Raw genomic sequence first — 19,672 nt, forward strand, 5'->3', positions numbered from 1 at the left:
TTCATTGTGCCTTTGATGTAGCGAAGAATTCTCTTGGCTGCATTCAAATGAGACTGGTCTGGCGTCTCCATGTATCTGCTGACGAGTCCGACTCCATAGAGTATATCCGGTCTAGTACATGTCAAGTACCTTAAGCTTCCTACTAAGCTTTTGAAGTAAGTTGGATCAACATTTCCAACCTTACTCTTCCTCAATTCCACTCCATTCTCAACTGGAGTTGATACCGGATTGCAGCTTTCCATCTTGAACCTTTCAAGAATATCTTTGGCGTAACCGCTTTGGGATACAAAAATCCCTTCTTCTTTCTGCGTTACTTCCAAACCAAGAAAATGTGACATTAGACCAATGTCAGTCATCTCAAACTCATGTACCATGTTTTGTTTGAAGTCGTCAAACATGGTAGGGTTGTTGCCGGTGAATATCAAATCATCAACATACAGGCACGCAAATAAGATGCTGCCATTTGCTCCTTTCTTCACATATATGGCATGTTCATATGGACATTTCTCAAATCCATTATCTTGAAAATACCTGTCAATTCTGGTATTCCAAGCACGCGGAGCTTGCTTCAAACCGTAGAGAGCTTTCTTCAACTTGTATACTTTGCCTTTATTTTCAGCTTCAATGTATCCAAGTGGTTGTTCAACATAGATCTCTTCTTCTAGGAAGCCATTCAGAAATGCTGACTTCACATCGAGTTGATAGATCTTCCATCTATGTTGTGCAGCTAGTGAGATCATCAGTCTGATTGTCTCTAGCCGGGCTACTGGAGCAAATACTTCTCCATAGTCAATGCCTTCTCTCTGTTTGTAGCCTTTAGCCACTAATCTGGCTTTGTATCTTTGCACTTCTCCTTTTGCATTTTTCTTTGTCTTGTAAACCCATTTGACACCTATTGCTTTCTTGTTTTCTGGTAGATAAGTCAGCTTCCAGGTATCATTCTTCTCAATGGCATGTATTTCTTCATCCATTGCTTCTATCCACTTCTCTTCTGTGATAGCTTCATCGAAGCTTAGTGGGTCACTATCTGCAAAGAAACAAAACAGAGTTGTATCTTCCATGACCTGAGTGGTATCGTACAACTCTTCAAGATTTCTCATCTTTCTTGGTCCTTCTGACGAGGATGTTGCTGCTGGTGTTGATGATGATGCTCCTGGTGTGTTCCTCCTGTTGAATACAGGGAATCTATGTACCAGACTTTGTGGTTCAGCTGCTGGCACAATCTGTTCTTCTACAAGTACTGTTGGTACTGCTTCACCTTCAAGGATCAAATCAGTGGTGATCCATTTGACTGCTTCTTTATTATCAGTCCATTCCCAAGATTTATCTTCTTCAAAGATAACATCTCTACTCATAATCACCTTCTTCGTGATGGGATTATACAGCTTGTATCCCATCCTTCTCTCACCATATCCCACAAAGATGCATTTCTCGCTTTTATCATCGAGTTTTCTCCTTCTTGCATCTGGGATCTTTGCATATGCCACACAACCAAAGACTCGTAGATGAGTAACACTTGGTTTGTGACCACTCCAAGCTTCTTCTGGAGTGACTCCTTGCAAACTTCTGGTTGGGCAGCGATTCAGTAGATACACTGCACATGATACAGCTTCAGCCCAGTATTGCTTGGGCAACTTCTTTGCTTTGAGCAGACTTCTTGCCATGTCAAGAATCGTGCGATTCTTCCTTTCAGCTACACCATTCAGTTGTGGTGTATAAGCTGGTGTTGTCTGATGTCTGATGCCTTGTTGTGTACAATAGGCTTCAAAGTCATTTGCTGTATATTCTCCACCTTGATCAGATCTCACTGTTCTGATCATGTAGCCACTTTGCTTCTCCACAATTGCTTTAAAATCTTTAAAACAATTGAATACTTCTGACTTCCTCTTCAGAAAGTATATCCACGTCTTTCTACTAAAATCATCAATAAAAGTGAGGAAGTACCTATTCTGTCCAGTCGACATAGGCGTAATTGGGCCACACACATCTGTGTGTACTAACTCCAGTGGCCTCTTTGCTTTCCAGTTGACTTCTTTGGCAAAACTGGATCTGTGATGTTTGCTGAGGACACAACTCTCACAGACTTCATCTGGATGATCAATGTGAGGCATACCTTTGACCATCTTCTTGCTTGCTAGCATCTTCAAGCTCGTGAAATTCAGATGTCCAAGCCTCAGGTGCCAAAGCCATTCTTCACTGTTGGTGATGGCACTCAAACACCTTGCTGCATCATACTGGATGTTCAAAGGAAACATCCTATTCTTGGACATTTTCACATAGGCCATTAATCTCCAATTGTTGTCTCTAATTGTCAGATGACAATTCTTCGAGTAAAAAGTATATCCTCTCTCCAAAAGTTGACCTAAGCTGATCAGGTTCTGCTTTATGGCTGGGACATAATAGACATTGGCGATGTAGCTGGAATCGCCGTTCTTCAACTTGATTGGGATGCTGCCTTTACCTTTGAATGGAACCTTTGTGGTATCTCCAAAAGTAACTAGACCTTGCTTGGTCTCATCTAGATCACTAAATAACTCTCGGTAGCCGCACATGTGATTGCTGGCTCCAGTATCTAGATACCATATATTTTTCTGTTTCTCGCCAAGTTCTTGTTGGACAAGAAATGCAGCTTCTTCTCTGTCATCCTTCTCTGCATAGTTGGCTTGCTCACGTATCTCCAACGGAGCTTTCCTTCTGCATTCAGTGCTATAGTGCCCAAATTGATTGCAACTATAACATTGGATATTCTTCTTGTCACGGTTATTGTAACCGCCTCCTCTTCCTCTAGGAGTGAATGCTTGTTGTCCTCGACCTCCTCTGGTGGTGTTTCTACCACCTCTTCCTCTAAAGCTTGTATTCCAAGAACCTCTTCCTTGGAATCTTTGGAATCCTCCTCTGGATTGTTGACTTCCTGCTTGAGTGGTATATCCACTTGTTGAAGTCTCCCCTTGCTCATATCTGTCCTTGAGAGACAGCTTTGCTTGTAAGGCATGCTCGATGGCCTTATCTCCATTTCTCTTTACAATCTTCTGCTCATGAGCTTGCAAAGAACTCATAAGTTCATCCACTGTCAACTTGTCCACTTCCTTGGACTCTTCAATAGCGACAACAACAAAATCAAATTTTGGATCTAGGGATCTCAAAATTTTCTCAGTAATTCGAGAATCTATGATGGCTTCTCCATTTCTCCTCATCTGATTGACTATCACCATAATCCTTGTGTGATAATCAGAAATAGATTCTGAGGACTTCATTTGCAATAACTCAAATTCACCTCGCAAAGATTGAAGACGAATCTTCTTGATTCTGTCAGCACCTTTGTATTTTTGTTGGAGAGCCTCCCATATATCATGTGATGTTTCAGCGGAAGCTATGATCTCGAATGTATCTTCATCAAGACCTTGGTAGATGATGGTCTTTGCTTTGTTGTCCTTCTTTCTGTTGACTTTCAGGGCTTGCTTCTGTGCCTCTTGTAAAGCATCTTCTTCTTCTTTGGACTCTGGTTCATCATAACCATAGTGTACAATCTCCAAACACTCTTGTGAACCAAGAAATGCCTTTAATCTTATGCACCAACTATCATAGTTGTCTTTGGTCAGCTTCGGGATGAGTGTTTGTGTACTTTCTGTAGTCATTTTGTTCTTGGAATGACTATATCTCCTTCTGGGAGTTGAATTCTGAAAAACGGACACTGTAGATCGATCCGGAATGGTCGAAATAGTCGGGAACCGGTCTGACTTTGTAGAAATCAGGTCCGAAAATGGTTGAACCGGTCAAAAAACCAATTCTGGGCGACGGGCGGTTCGCTGGGTTGAACCGGGAATATTCTGCGGAATATTCTATCGGCTCGGCTTAGGCTAATAGCGGCTCGGCTTAGCGGCTAGGCTTGAAAAGGGAATATTCTTGGGAATATGCTTCGGCGCGGCTGGAGACTTGGCTTGCGGCTCGGCTCGGCTCGGCTTAAACGGCTCAAATATGGCGCGCGTGGACGTCACTCGTCTTCTTCCTCTGGCGCGCGTGGGTGCGACTGGGCTACAGTCACCGGATTTTCAGGAGGCGCGTGTGGCTCACCCCGGTGTCCGATTGAGCTGATTTTTGCGGCAGTGAGTTCGTATGGATGAGCTCTACACGTTGGAATGATCAAAACTTGTTTTTGACAACTTTGAAAATTCGGATATCTCCCAAAAACACTTCTGTTTTCTGACGAACGGGGCTCTGATACCAATTGTTGGTGGGAGAAACCACTGGTGGTGGCTTTGAAACACTCGGAGGGGATAAAACACACTGTTTTATTTCAAGAACAAAAGCTTACAAACAATTAACACAAAAGCTTAACACAATACACGCCATCTCTCTCTCTCTCTAGTGTTTCTCTCTACTCTCTCCACACAGAATAACATAAGCTGAGCTAGCTATTTATACACAAATTCAAAACAAGATAATTCAACCTTCAAGTGTGAAGGCGGCTGTGGACGGTGGTGTGAAGGCGGCTGGCGGCTATGGCGGCAAACAGCTGGTGGCTGGCGGCTGGCCGGTTGGTGGCTGGGCGGTGACAGCTGGTGGCTTCCTTCCTTGACCTTCTAGATGGATTGAGTTTAATACAACAGTGAAAACGTTGGTATGCACTGATGACTTCTAAGTATGCCCCTCGACGCAACAAATATATACCATTCCAGTAAATGAGAATTTCTTCAAGGCATTTGAGCAGAACCAGCACACATACTAGGCACAATACTGCTTCCAGTCCTTGAAAATGGCTCGTGATACTTGGTTTGATGACCCATTTTATACAGTAATGCTTGTTTCCACACTTTTTACCATTTGAAACCTCATATGAAATGTCATATATCTTTTTCATGCAGAAAGGGAGAAGTAGAACTTTTATGATCATAATTTTAATACATCTTTTGCAGAGCTATTTCATGTGGGACTCCTTTATGTCTGGTGTGGCAGTTTCTACCATGCGTACATCGCATAACCAAAACGGAGAAAATGAATTTGCTGAAATGGAGTATATGAACATAACTGCGGTGACTTCAAATGAACCGTATGGGATAAATGATTGCTCGAACCCACTCTTTGATGCCGTAAAGTTCCGAGTTTAATATAAAGAAAGGTGGAGTGCACAGTGGTCATGTTCAGACTGGTCTTCAAGATCCATTTTGCGTTGTGCAAAATGGGAAAGGAAAATGCAAGGCAAATCGCTTTCTTTAGTGGAAACACGCCAGCCAACTTCTGTATTTAAAAGAGCTACCTCTCATTTCTTTTCAGCTCACCCACCCAACGGTTTGCTTGCTTTCTTCAATCCAATTGGCTTTGGCATCGGGAAAATCATTTCCAGCTTGTTTCTTAAACTTTCAGACAAGCTCAAGTCCTTTGGTTTTCATGAGAGTAAGGCTGACGCGTCTATATTTGTTTTAAAACAAAAACAACTATTGTATACATTCTCGTATACGTTGATGATATCTTAATTAATAACGGGTTCAAGTTCAGATGCAATCCATACTGTAATTCAATCTTTACAGAACAAAATAGCTGATGTATATGCCAACCGGTTACAGTCTCTCACTATTTCTTAACAATAACAATAAGTAAATTGATACAGAATCGCTCTGTAAAGGAATCTCTTCAATTTGTATTTCAAGAATGCAATTGCAAAGAATACATCAAATTGATTTTCTCTTGTTCTGTTCCCCTTTTTAAATACCTTACAACTAAGGATGTAGTCTAATACGTAAGTGAAACGTAATACTAATTTAACTAGGAACTAACAGCTATTCTAGGAAAATAATAACTACAGCTAATGAGTTCTAATCAGGTTCTGTCAAGATTCTTTGATTTCCCCACGTTTCCGTATCCTAGTAGGATTTATGCATTACGGGGTCTCTTCTCAAGCCTCCTGATTTGCATCAATTGCCGAATCCCCTGAAGAACTTGACTCCGACAAGTAACGATGAACATATGCAGCAAATAATTCTGGGTGTAGTCGCTGAAGCTCTGTGCCTTTGATCCAGGCTGAGTCTGAAAGGGATTGATGTCTCCATTGAACTAAGAATTTATAATAACCCCCGCGACGTGTAGAGACAAATTGATGATCACTGATGGAGGCAATGTCCTCCTGTGGTGCACTGGTTGTGGGGACTTTGGGAAGGCATGCTGGCATGTCCTCTGCCTGTGACCTATGATCCTGATCATTTATGTCGCCTTTAAACGCAGTGATATCCTCAATGTTAAAAATTGGGCTAATACCAAATTCTGAAGGTAAGTCGATGACATAAGCATTGTTACCCAACTTTTTAGTGATCTGAAAAGGTCTTGCACGTCGCGCATGCAGCTTGGTGAAACTTCCGGGTGGAAAGCGTTCTGGTTTTAGGCGAACCAACACAGTGTCACCGCTATTAAATTGTCTGTCTTTGCGTTTAATATTGGTAGCAGCTGCATATGAGTCAGTACTGTGGGATAATCATCTTTTAACCTTCGCATGAACATCTTTCATGTGTTCAGAAAAATCAAGGCCAGCTTCACTTGGTCTGGGAGGCAACAGTAATGGAGTGAGATCCATGGGAGTATAGGGTCGTCTGCCATATACTGCTTCAAAAGGTGTGAATCCTGTAGATCTATTCACAGAATTATTGATAGCAAATTCTGCATGGGGGAGTATGAGATCCCAGCTGGTTGTATGGTCAGCAATGAGGCAGCGCAGTAAGTTTCCTAAGCTTCTGTTGAGGACTTCGGTCTGACCGTCGGTTTGGGGGTGGAATGCACTAGAAAACATTAACTTTGTTCCCATTTTTGTCCATAAGGTCTTCCAAAAGTAGCTAACAAATTTAACGTCTCTGTCGGATACAATAGAGCGTGGCACACCATGTAGTCGGATTACTTCTTGTAGGAATAAGACTGCCACTTTGGAAGCATCAAAGGTCTTGTTGCAAGGGATGAAATGAGCCATTTTTGAGAATCGATCCACTACTACCATAACTGAGTCATGTTGCCGAACAGTCCTGGGTAATCCTAGGACAAAATCCATGCTAATGTGCTGCCATGGCTGGTCTGGTGTTGGCTGGGGGGTGTAGAGTCCCGCTTGGTTCTTTGTCCCTTTGTTTAGTTGACAAATTCTGCACCGATCAACCACTTTGTGTACATCCTTACGCAATCGGGGCCAGTAGAACCGATCAGCAGCCAAGGCAAAGGTTTTGTCATAACCAAAATGTCCAGCTAAGCCACCACCATGAAGTTCTGTGATGATGAGCTCGCGGAGGGAACCTCTGGGAATGCATAGTCTAGTACCAAAATATAAGTATTCGTCCCTCAAGGAATAATTACCTCCTGTTATAGTGATTTTGGACTTTAAGTTGCTCCATATTGTGCCAAAATCATCATCATCCATGTATTGCGTCTGGATGTCTTCGAGACCAGTAGTATGAGCTGAGAACACATGCAGCAAGTGAGGTCGTCGACTTAATGCATCAGCCACCTTATTCTCTGTTCCTGCTTTGTGCTTAATGACGAAATCAAACTGTTGTAAATAATTCATCCACCGAGAATGTCTTAAGTTGAGTTTGTTCTGGGAGCCAAGGTGTCTCAAAGAGTCATGATTAGTATAAAGAATAAACTCTCTATGGATCAAGTACGGATGCCAATGCTTAATGGTTTGAATCAACGCATAAAATTCCATATCGTACGCTGAATATCTCCGACGGGTGTCATTAAGCTTTTCGCTGTAGAAGGCAATGGGATGACCTTCCTGACTTAGAACTCCCCCGATTCCTATATGTGAAGCGTCACAAGCCACCTCAAAGACTTTGGAAAAATCCGAAAGTTTCAGAACTGGTGCATGTCTTAGTTTATTCTTAATCTCGTCAAAAGCTCTGTTGGCTGCTGCTGTCCAAGTGAAGTTGCTGCTCTTTAAGCACTCAGTTATTGGGGCCATTATGGTGCTGAAATTACGAATGAATCGCCGATAAAACATAGGTAGGCCGTGGAAGCTACGAACATCAGAAAAGGTCCGAGGTGTTGGCCAATTCTAAATAGCTTGCACTTTAGTGGGGTCAACTTCTACTCCTTTATTAGAAATGATAAAGCCTAAAAATAGACTTTCTTCTTCAGGAATGAGCATTTGGCATGATTAATATAAAGTTGCTATGCCTGCAATGTTGTTAATATTTGCTCCACATGGGCTAGATGATCCTGTAAACAGTTACTGAATATCAAGATATCGTCAAAATACACAACAACACATTTACCCAAGAAGGGTTTGAGGATTTGCGTCATAACACGCATGAAAGTACTCGGTGCGTTGGTTAACCCGAAAGGCATGACTAGCCATTCAAATAACCCCTCTTTGGTTTTGAAGGCTGTCTTCCATTCGTCACCAGGACGAATGCGAATTTGATGATACCCACTACGAAGATCAAGCTTTGTAAAAATAGAGGCGCCATTTAGTAAGTCTAGCATGTCGTCAAGCCGTGGAATTGGGAATCAATATTTAACTGTTATTTTATTAATTGCCCGACTGTCTACACACATCCTCCAGCTCCCATCTTTTTTTGGTGTAAGTAGTACTAGAACAGCGCAAGGGCTAAGGCTTTCATGGATAAATCCCTTGTCTAGTAACTATTGGATCTGTTGATTCAGCTCCTCATTCTTTGCAGGGCTCATTCTGTAATGAGGTAGGTTGGGTAAAGAGGAACCTGGGATTAAATCAATTACATGTTGTACATCCCGCATTGGTGGCAGTTGGTTTGGCATTTCAGAGGGCATGATATCTTGGAATCTGTCAAGTATTATTGCCAGCTCTTTAGGTACGACACCATCATCTTGTTTTACCTCCCGTCTCACCACAAACAACAACATTTGCTCCCCACTTACAGCTTGAGAAAACTGATGCATGTTCAGTACTGGTACCTTTTTGTTGGTAGCTTCAAATTCTGCAATCGGTAATGGAACTAGGACCAACTTCTTGCCTTTAAAATAGAAGGAGTAGGTGTTGGTATAGCCATTATAGGAGACTCTACGGTCGTACAGCCATGGTCGTCCCAATAACATGTGGCAGACGGTCATCGGGATGATATCGCACCATGCTTCATCTACATACTCTTGTCCTAATGAAAACTGCACTAGACATCGATGTTTCACTGAAACTGAGTTATGTTCATTGACCCAGCTGATTCGATAAGGAGAGGGGTGTGTTTCGATCTTCAGATGTAATCGCTCTACTGCTATCTCAGAGATCACATTCATACCACTGCCATTATCAATGATCACATTCAGTGATCTGTCTCCATGTTCTAGTCGGGTGTGGAAAATGTTGGTGCGCAACCATTCCTGATTGGCTTTGAGTTCCTTCTTGTTTCCTGTTAAAATTCTGTGAATAACGCAGCTTGGCAGTTGTGAGGCATCTAGGTGTTCCTCCTCCTCAGCTGTATCTTCATCAGCTTCTCCTCCTGCAGTATCCTCCATTACTGTTAATTCCTTCTCACATATAAAAGCAAGTTTTTTTCCTCTAGTGGGACACACCACAGCATAGTGTCCAAACCCCTTGCATTTGTAGCATTGTGGACCATCATTCGTTCTGTCTGTTTTTCCTTTCTATTCTCCTAGCATTGAGCCCCCTGGTTTGTCCTATGATGATTGTTGTCTTTGAACAGAAAAACTTGTCGTATGCCCTGATTTCATATCCATCGGCGTGGTTTTCTTCCCTGTTGCAATTCCTATCTGCTTCTCAATTCGTAACGCTAGTTGGTATGCTTCCTCCACCGTGATTAATCGTGCTATCAACATTTCTTTATATAGTTCACCACGTAATCCATTGCGATACCGGGCCAATGTTTGTTGATCGGTCTCTATAATCTTGCTACGGACGGTGAGTTCATGGAATTTGTCTGTATATTGTTCCACTGTCAAGGTCCCCTGTCTTAGTTGCAGCATTTCTTCAAACATCATCTGCTCATAGTCGATAGGCAGGTATTTTTCCTTTAGTCGTTCCTTCATTTCTTCCCAGTGTGAAATAGGTGGGCGTTGTGTTCGCTGCAATTGTTCTTCCACGCTTCCCCACCAGACACGAGCATGTCCCTTCAATTTCATCCTGATATATCGAACCTTTCGCTCTTCTGACACAGCAAACCAATCAAAATAGTCTTCAATGGCGGTTAGCCAATCTTCAAAAGCATGTGGTTCCAGTTTGCCATAAAAATCAGGCACATCCACCTTCATTCGCTTAGTGAGTTCATCGATGGGTTGATTTGCCAGCCCTCGCCTGTCACGGTGTCGTGGAAGTTCCTCTCTGTGATGTTGTAATCGGTGGTGCTGGGGTTCAACGTCTCTATACTCAGCATCCAGGTTTTCCCCTAGTGTTTCCTCACGAAGTTGTCCACGCCCCCCTTCTATTAGGAGACCTTGCTCTACGTTCATCCACAGCGTCTAATCGGTTAGAAAGCTGTTCTAACACAGTGGTGATATGGATGATTTGTTGTTGTAAGTTTGCATGTTCGTATGAGGGATTATTAGGGACATGAGTGTTTGACATTGGGTAGGAGTTACCACTTCGGGTTACAGTCATGAACCGCTCTGATACCAAATTGATGTATATGCCTACCGGTTACAGTCTCTCACTGTTTCTTAACAATAACAATAAGTAAATTGATACAGAATCGCTATGTAGAGGAATCTCTCCAATTTGTATTTCAAGAATGCAATTGCAAAGAATACATCAAATTGATTTTCTCTTGTTCTGTTCCTCTCTTTAAATACCTTACAACTAAGGATGTAGTCTAATACGTAAGTGAAACGTAATACTAATTTAACTAGGAACTAACAGCTATTCTAGGAAAATAATAACTACAACTAATGAGTTCTAATCAGGTTCTGTCAAGATTCTTTGATTTCCCCACGTTTCCGTATCCTAGTAGGATTTATGCATTACGGGGTCTCTTCTCAAGCCTCCTGATTTGCATCAATAGCTGTCAACGATTTGGGTACTCTAAATTACTCCATTGACGTAGAGAGGCACTTCGATGCCCAGAGGGAATTTATTTAACTCAACAAAAGTATATTATTGATTTACTTAAACGAAGTAACATGGACACAGCCAAACCTTGCAACAATCCTATGACTTCGAATAATTGTCATCTTAATTCACAGATGGAAGTCCTTTCGAGGATATCAGCCTCTACCAAAATATTGTCGGAAGCATGCAATATCTTGCCTTTACACGACCTGATTTGGCCTTTGATGTACACAAAGTCAACAAATTTATGCATAAACCTCATGATTCCCATTGGCTTGCAGGCAAGCGCATATTGCGCTACCTCAAACATTCAGTTGCAACAGGTTTGTTCATCACAAAAACTGGTGATTTCAGGCAACGAGCATATTCAGATTCAGACTGGGCAACTAATAGAGATGATTGGCGTTCAGTTGGTGCATATATACTACATCCACATAAGTGCCAACTTGATCTCTTGGAGTTGCAAACAACAACCTATAGTCGCTAGAAGTAGAATACAAAGCAACAATAGCAAATGCAGCTGCTGAACTTACTTGGATCAAATCAATACTATCTGAACTCGGTCTACCTCTAACACAAACTCCGACTCTGTGGTGTGATAATATTGGAGTAACCTATCTCATCTCCAATCCTTTATTTCATGCAAGAACAAAACACATCAAAATAGATTTTCACTTTGTTTGAGATCAAGTTTGCAACAAATAACTAGGGGTTCAATTCATTTCAAACAAAAACCAGTTAGCAGATGCACTTACCAAGTCATTACCGCTAATCAGATTTAAACAAGTCCAACGCAATTTGAATGTCCATGATCTACCCTCCAGATTGAGGGGGTGTGTGTGTGGAGAGTCAAGTTGATATTACTGAAATCAAGGGAGATCATATATACCCAGAAGACAAGAGAAATCTTAGCAGTAAATCAAGAGCCTAATAATAAAGAAGATAAGATCTTTAGCTGTAACAAGTTCTTAAAATTGTATCCTTTAAAATAGGAATCAATTGTATTTATAGTGATACACACACAGACACACAAGTGTACAAGTTGAAAGCATTGAGATTACTATCAAATACCCTGTATCTAAAGCTTTTCTTATATCATTGAACCAATAATTCATGCAAAAATAACTCATCATCTTTTGTACTTAACACATAGATAGAAAACAAAAGGTAGCATATACAGGGAACCAACGAAAATACTTTTACAAATTTAGTGCTTTCTTATGTTTGTAAACTGGTACTTTTTATTTTATTAAGATGCGATCAAAATTGAAATTTTTTCTCATATTAGCACAGTGGACGAACTTATTTTTCAAACTAGCATAGTTGAAAAAATGATCCTCACTCTAGCATAAAAACAATAACCGCGCATGTAGTATATATACAACTTATAAGTTGTGCATTTACTAAATGCGTAACAATTGTATGTAGTAAATATGTCACCTATAGGTCACGCATGTAGCATATGCATGACCACCCGGTTAATTATTTTGAAGATAGTTTCTCATTTCTTTTCTTCTCCCCTTACTTCTTTCTTCTCTGCTTCTCCCTCCTCCATATGACACTCTCAACTCATGCTAGATGATCTCTCTTCACCATAAAAGACTATATTTCTCCCTTTCCCATGACAAACCTCACATTTCTCTCTCTCTTTCAACTGTTTGTTCTTTCTCTAGCCATCCACTCGGGCAACAACCAATCTCTCTCCACTGTCACTGCCACCACCACCACTACCACTTATAAGCTCCCAATTTAACTAATTTAAGGTATATTCACCTTCCCCTTTATTATCTTGTTATTTTACTTACTTGGCTAATTTGTGAATTTTTTAGGATAAAGGTTTTAGAGTTTAGGTTAGGGTTTTTGTTGATTTTTCCTAATTGAATTATAATTTGAGATTAATTTGATATAAAATTAGTTAAGAAAGTGTATACATTTTCTTATTTAGTAAGAAAAATCGATGAATTATGTTGTGTTGATTATATTAGTGTTAAGGTTTTAGGGTTTAATTTATGATTTTTGTTAATTTTGAATTTTTTAATGTAACTTGAATTATTTGCTATATTGACAAATTAACATTGTATTTTGTTGTGATTTTCACATAACATATCTTATATAGTGGGAATTTTATGTTATTATGGTGGTAAAATCATCGATAGCAATAATGGTATCTTTACCACAGAGGAAGTACCGAGTTATGTAGCTTGAGATTAGATAGTTCATTTGATGGATTTAGAAATTTAGTGTTGAGGAATTGGGTGGAATCTAGCCAAATTTAATGTTGGTATTACTTGGAGGATATTGGGTGGAGGCCATCTGAATCATTATGTTGGTGTGCTCATTACTAGTGATATGAGTTTTAATACAATGATTGGGTTGATCATCATAAATGGATTGCAAATATTAGAGCTCTTCTTGAGTAGAAAACCTAAAGTAGAAAACTCTTCAAATTTAGAGTTGACTCGGGTCCTAAGTTACAATCAAAGAACTTCAAAATTATCACATGCAGTAGGTCCATGTAAGACAATTAGTGATGCAATGAACCTAACATCGGTTCAAGAAATGGTGTATATGGAACCTTGGTTAGATATGGTAATAACTCCATATTGTTATGATGAAGTTGAACCGAGTGATCAGAAAGATAATTTTCATGTCAATGATATAGTTGAGGATGATGAGCAAGGTGAGCCAATAAACCAAACAATAAGACCCCTTTTTCCTAAATTTAAATATGTTAGTGGGTCTGCTCATATGAGTCATATGAATTCATGTTTAAATACTAAGTTGCGGGTTAGACAAATATTTTGAACTAAGACTGATTTAATTAATGTAGTTAAATGGTGACATGTAAAAAATTCACTTTAATATAAAGCACAACGTTTAACCATAACTTATAAGTAGTTACAGCGTAAGCATGAACCATCATGTCAATGATATTTGCGTGGGAAATATCACAAAAAATCTAATTCATTTGATATTTCAAAATTGAAAGATTCTCACACATGACACAATCTAATGGTTATGAGAGCCTACCATTATATTGACTCTTATTTTGTTGCTACTATGATGTTGACCTTTTTCAAACCTAAAATAAGTATTAAAACTATAACCATTTAAGAAACTATCCATAAAGATTATTTGTATGATATATCGTATAAAAATTCTTGGTTAGCTAAACAAAAATTATTGGAGAGGTTACTTTGATCACATAAGGAGTTCTGACGGTATTGATAAGTATTGACGACACTCACTTATATGGAAAGTACAAGGCAAAAATCTTGATTGGTTATACTTTGGCTGAGAAAGAAATGAACAATAACTAGACATGATTTTTAGATTTGATTTGCTAACATGTCACGGGTAGACGTACTAGATTGTGTATAATTTCATATAAACATACAGCAATTAAGAATGTTATGTCATAGATATGGACCCAACTAGATAGGTATCATCGTTATTGCTCTTGCCACTTTGTGAGTAACTTCAAAAAAAGATTAAAAGATGTGGCATTGAAAAAACTATTAGATAAGATGTGTTAAAAGCCTTCAAGACATAAATTTGATACTATGTATAATGATATGGTTGACATGAATGATCAAATCAAAGAATGGCTTGAGATTGAACCAAAAGAAAGATAGACACTCTCATATGATGGTGATTATCGTTATGAAAATATGATCACTAATTTGTCAAAGATTTTCAACAATGTCTTTAAAACTATTCGTGGCTTGCCTATAATAACTATAGCGCAAATTACCTTTTTTCGGACTAATAAATATTTTGTTGATCGAATAGCTGCAATTGATAATTGCATTAGTCATGGTGTATTGTGGCCTTCGCAAGTGCTTGCTAAACTTATTGTTGATGCATCAAAATCAAGATAACATGTTGCGAGTATATTTAATATCCCAAATGGTGTTTTCAAGTCAAGATCCCCTAGTAATTGGTAGTCAAAGAGAGGCTCAATGAAAAGTTCAGTTTAATCAAAGAATATATACGTGTGGTAAATGGTAGTTGTATTATCGACCATGTTCACACTTTATTGTATGTTATACATTGTAACATGTTGACTTTGAAAAATTTATTGACACTTTATTTTCTAACACCAATTACAAAAATTCATATGGTTTTTATTTCAAATCGTTACCTTATATTCCATTATGGTTTGATTATACTAGGTCATGAGTTGAAGGGTGTCCAACTAAACGGAGAGTTGAAAAGGGTCAATGTAGATCCACTCGTCTACCTAATTATACTAGTCATAATAGAAAAACAATTCAAAATGGACAGCGTAAAAGAAAATTTTTGTTTTAAATTGAGATTTTTATTTCATATCTCTATTTTAAGTAGTTTTTTTATCCTTTTATTCTATATCCTTTAACATTTTTACATGACTATATATGATGGTGCGAACTAGGAGAGGTGGATTTATTTCAAGATGTCGTGGTATACGAGAGGACAAGTTCTCATTATGTCCAGGTGTAAATCCCGAGATAATCAAGGCTGGATTAAATTAAAGAAATAAACTAAACTAAAAAGAAGTGGGGGCAAAACGAATACATTTAAAGAAAATGGGGTCTAAATACAAATAAGAATAATTATAGAGCATAAATACTACTCTTCTTACTAAAAACAATTCTGCAACTATCGTGAAGAAAGAAGAGAGGGAGTTTTGGTATCTATTTTTACAGATCAAGAGAGAAACACCAAATTTCAAGAACTCATCCAAGATTAAGGGTTATAGGTAAAAATAAACACTAGTAGGCAAGGGATTAATAAGAAAACAATTGAACAAGAAGAGAATAGGGGAGGGTCGGCTGTCATTAGAAAGAAAAGGAGGGATCGAGACCTTAATTCGTATCAGGTAAGATATTCTAAACATGGTCTTATGAGTTGTTTTAAAGTCAAATATGAATTGATGCCTGGATGTTAAATTATAGATTTGAGTTCTATAACTCCAGATATAGTTAAAAATCTGAGGAGAGGTCAGACAGTAACCGTTCAAAAACAGACAGTAACAGTTGGACAGTAACAGTCCAAGTGTTTGTTAATGAGCGATTTTGACTATCTTAGAGGCAGAACTGGGTTCTCCTTAAACATAGAACTTGTAGCCTCATATCTTAGCTTCACAATGACACAAATTTTGCTTGAATTGGAGTTCTATAACTCCAGATATAGTTAAAAATCTGAGGAGAGGTCAGACAGTAACAGTTCAAAAATGGACAATAACAGTCTAAGTGTTTGTTGATGAGCGATTTTGACTATCTTAGAGGCAAAACTGGGTTCTCCTCAAAAATAGAACTTGTAGCCCCATGTCTTAACTTTCCAACGACATAAATTTTGCTTGAATCGGAGTTCTATAACTCCAGATATAGTTAAACATCTGAAAAGAGGTCAGACAGTAACAGTTCAAAAAGGGACAGTAACAGTCCAAATGTGTGTTAATGAGCGATTTTGACTATCTTAGAGGCAGAACTGGGTTCCCTTTAAATCATAGAACTTGCAGCCTCATGTCTTAGCTTTTCAACAATACAAATTTTGCTTGAATCGGAGTTCTATAACTCCAGATATAGTTAAAAATCTGAGGAGATGTCAGACAGTAACAGTTCAAAAACGGACAGTAACAGTCCAAGTGTTTTTTAATGAGGGATTTTGACTATTTTAGAGGCAGAACTAGGTTCTCCTTAAATCATAGAACTTGTAGCCTCATGTCTTAGCTTTCCAACATCATAAATTTTGCTTAAATTGAAGTTCTATAACTCCAAATATAGTTAAAAAATTGAGGAGAGGTCAGACAGTAACAGTTCAAAAACGGACAGTAACAGTCCAAGTGTTTGTTGATGAGCGATTTTGACTATCATAGAGGTAGAACTGAGTTCTCTTTAAATCATAAAACTTGTAGCCTCGTGTCTTAGCTTTTCAACGACATAAATTTCACTTGAATAGGAGTTCTATAACTCCAGATATAGTTAAAAGTCTGAGGAGAGGTCAGACAGTAACAGTTCAAAAACGGACAGTAACAGTCCAAGTATTTGTTGATGAGCGATTTTGACTATCTTAGAGACAGAACTGGGTTCTTCTTAAATCATAGAACTTGTAGCCTCATGTCTTAGCTTTCTAACGACATAAATTTCACTTGAATCGGAGTTCTATAACTCCAGATATAGTTAAAAATCTAAGGAGATGTTAGACAGTAACAGTTCAAAAACAAGGCTGCAACAGTTGGATAGTAACAGTCCAAATATAAAGAAAGGAATGATAACTAGGATTGGACAAAGAACGATAATAATAATGAGTGAAATGAGAAAAACATAAAGTACTAAGAAATGACTGAAAGAAAGACTTATTGGTTGTTGATATGGTTATTATAAAACATATCCTTGAGTGAGGAAAATTTATGAGATAAATCTGTGATTTGCAGGAGAGACCACAGGCGTGGTGCAACAGCAGTAGCAGGGGAGCATGAGTAGAGCTTTTATTACAGGTAGGTGAATCACACCTTTACCTTCTATGTAAATTCCATGTTTTAATATATATTACTGATGTGAAATGTGAATTACCGAATGTACGAGTACTCAAGGGGAAAGGTTGTTGTGTGAATTGCTAAATGATGAAATTATCACTGACAAATGAAATATGAGAAGTGTGATTTGAGGCGTAAACTAGCATATATTTAGTGTATGTTAGGATCCCGGGTAAGGGGATCACCATGGTTGGACTAGCATACATTTAGTGTATGTTAGGATCCCGGGTAAGGGGATCGCCATGTTTTCAGCTAGCATACATTCAGTGTATGTTAGGATCTCAGGTAAGGGGATCGCTATGTTTCAGCTAGCATACATTCAATGTATGTTAGGATCCCTGGTAAGGGGATCACCACGTTTCGGCTAGCATACATTCAGTGTATGTTAGGATCTCGGGTAAGGGGATCACCCTGCATCGACTCCTATGGGATGATGATGATGATACTAGTGAAAGGGGTATCGAAAATGGGTTAAACGAAGATAATCATGCTTGATCTTATAAAGTCTAGAATGGAGGTTAATAGTGAAAGAGGGAACAGTTATTAATAGTTTGTATACGGAAGAGATTCTAATGAAAACCAGAAAGGAGAAGAACAAAATATGAATGCATGTTACCCTTTTAAAATTGCTTGATATTCATGTTGTTATTTTTATGTGATAATCACCTTTCAATAATATATATTTTGTTTCAGGAACATCACATGCACGACAGGAGTAGATCCTAGCTTATGTTTCCCTTCTTGTAATTTAGGTTATAGGGGGTATACCCTTATATTTTGTAAACATGAAAATGTTTGTATAACTTAATTTGTATAAATAATTTTTAAAATTGATTGAATGAACTTAATCTCTGTAGCTCATGTAAACCATCTTTCATGTCTAAGTATTTACTTTTATTTTCATCCATAATGATATTTTGTTATATAATGTATATCATGAATATCGTGGATAATAGGTGTGAGAATATTGTGGAAATTGAAACCCAAGACAATTAGGTCGGGATTAAGTTATGAAATGCGAGTTATTGAAAGTGTAAACAGGTTACATATCAATAACTTGGGACCTTCCAGTTTAGGGGGGACTCCGTCGAAATTTCGGTAAATTTTAATTTGAAAACCATGAATATATATATATATATATATATATATATATATATATATATATATATATATATAAGAAAAAAAAATTCCTCTGTTTTCGGTTGACATGAGAGTGTTGTTTTTTATCCCCAAGTAGGGGATGTTACACCAGCTCTTGATGATTTCTCAGTCTTGCAATTACAGTACAAGCATCAATCAGAGGATATTTGGGCTTGACGAGTAAGTTAATTTTTTATATATAACATGGTTATATGATAAATTGTAAATGTTGTTAATACTTATGTTTATATTTTTTTTAATGAAATTCTCAGGGTGATCCGGTTAAACCTCATCATTACGCCCCTATAGACCTAGATGACCATGTTTGTTCTTATATCACGATTTGATTTCAGCATTAGTAGAGAGGTGGAGGCGTGAGACTCACATATTCTATTTTCATGTTGGAGAGATGACACCAATATTACAAGATGTTGTTGTCATACCAGTCAACCTTCTAATAGATGGAACTCCTGTTGCAAGCCTTACAGCTTTCAACAAAGATGATTTATGTCTTTGTCTATTAGGACAGGTGCCACCTCATGAGGGATATAAAGGGGATTATATTAGGTTGACATGGTTGAATGAGAGTTTTAAGACCCCACCAAAGGGTGCTACAAAGATTGTATTGTATTATTATGCTAGAGCATAAATAATGCATATGTTTGGGGCCAATCTTCACCAATTTGACAGACAATGTAGTTCCATGCTACTTTCTTCCACTGCTAGAAAACTTTGTTGTCATTCATAACTATAGTTGGGCTCGATGATGCTTGCATATCCATATCATTAGCTTTGCCATGTATGCATGTCATACAAGAAAAACATCGGCTTATGTTTATTATTTCTATAGGTATAATTTGATATTATATTCTATTAAATATTTTTAATTTAAGTATTTATTCATTTCTTTATTATGAATATGAACTTATGGTCATGAGAGTATCTTCACATTGATCATCCTAATGTTTGGAAAAATCAGATGCTCGACACTGTTACGAGAATACGAC

Source organism: Populus trichocarpa, chromosome 10 (assembly GCF_000002775.5).
Source record: "Populus trichocarpa isolate Nisqually-1 chromosome 10, P.trichocarpa_v4.1, whole genome shotgun sequence".
Lineage (NCBI taxonomy): Eukaryota > Viridiplantae > Streptophyta > Magnoliopsida > Malpighiales > Salicaceae > Populus > Populus trichocarpa.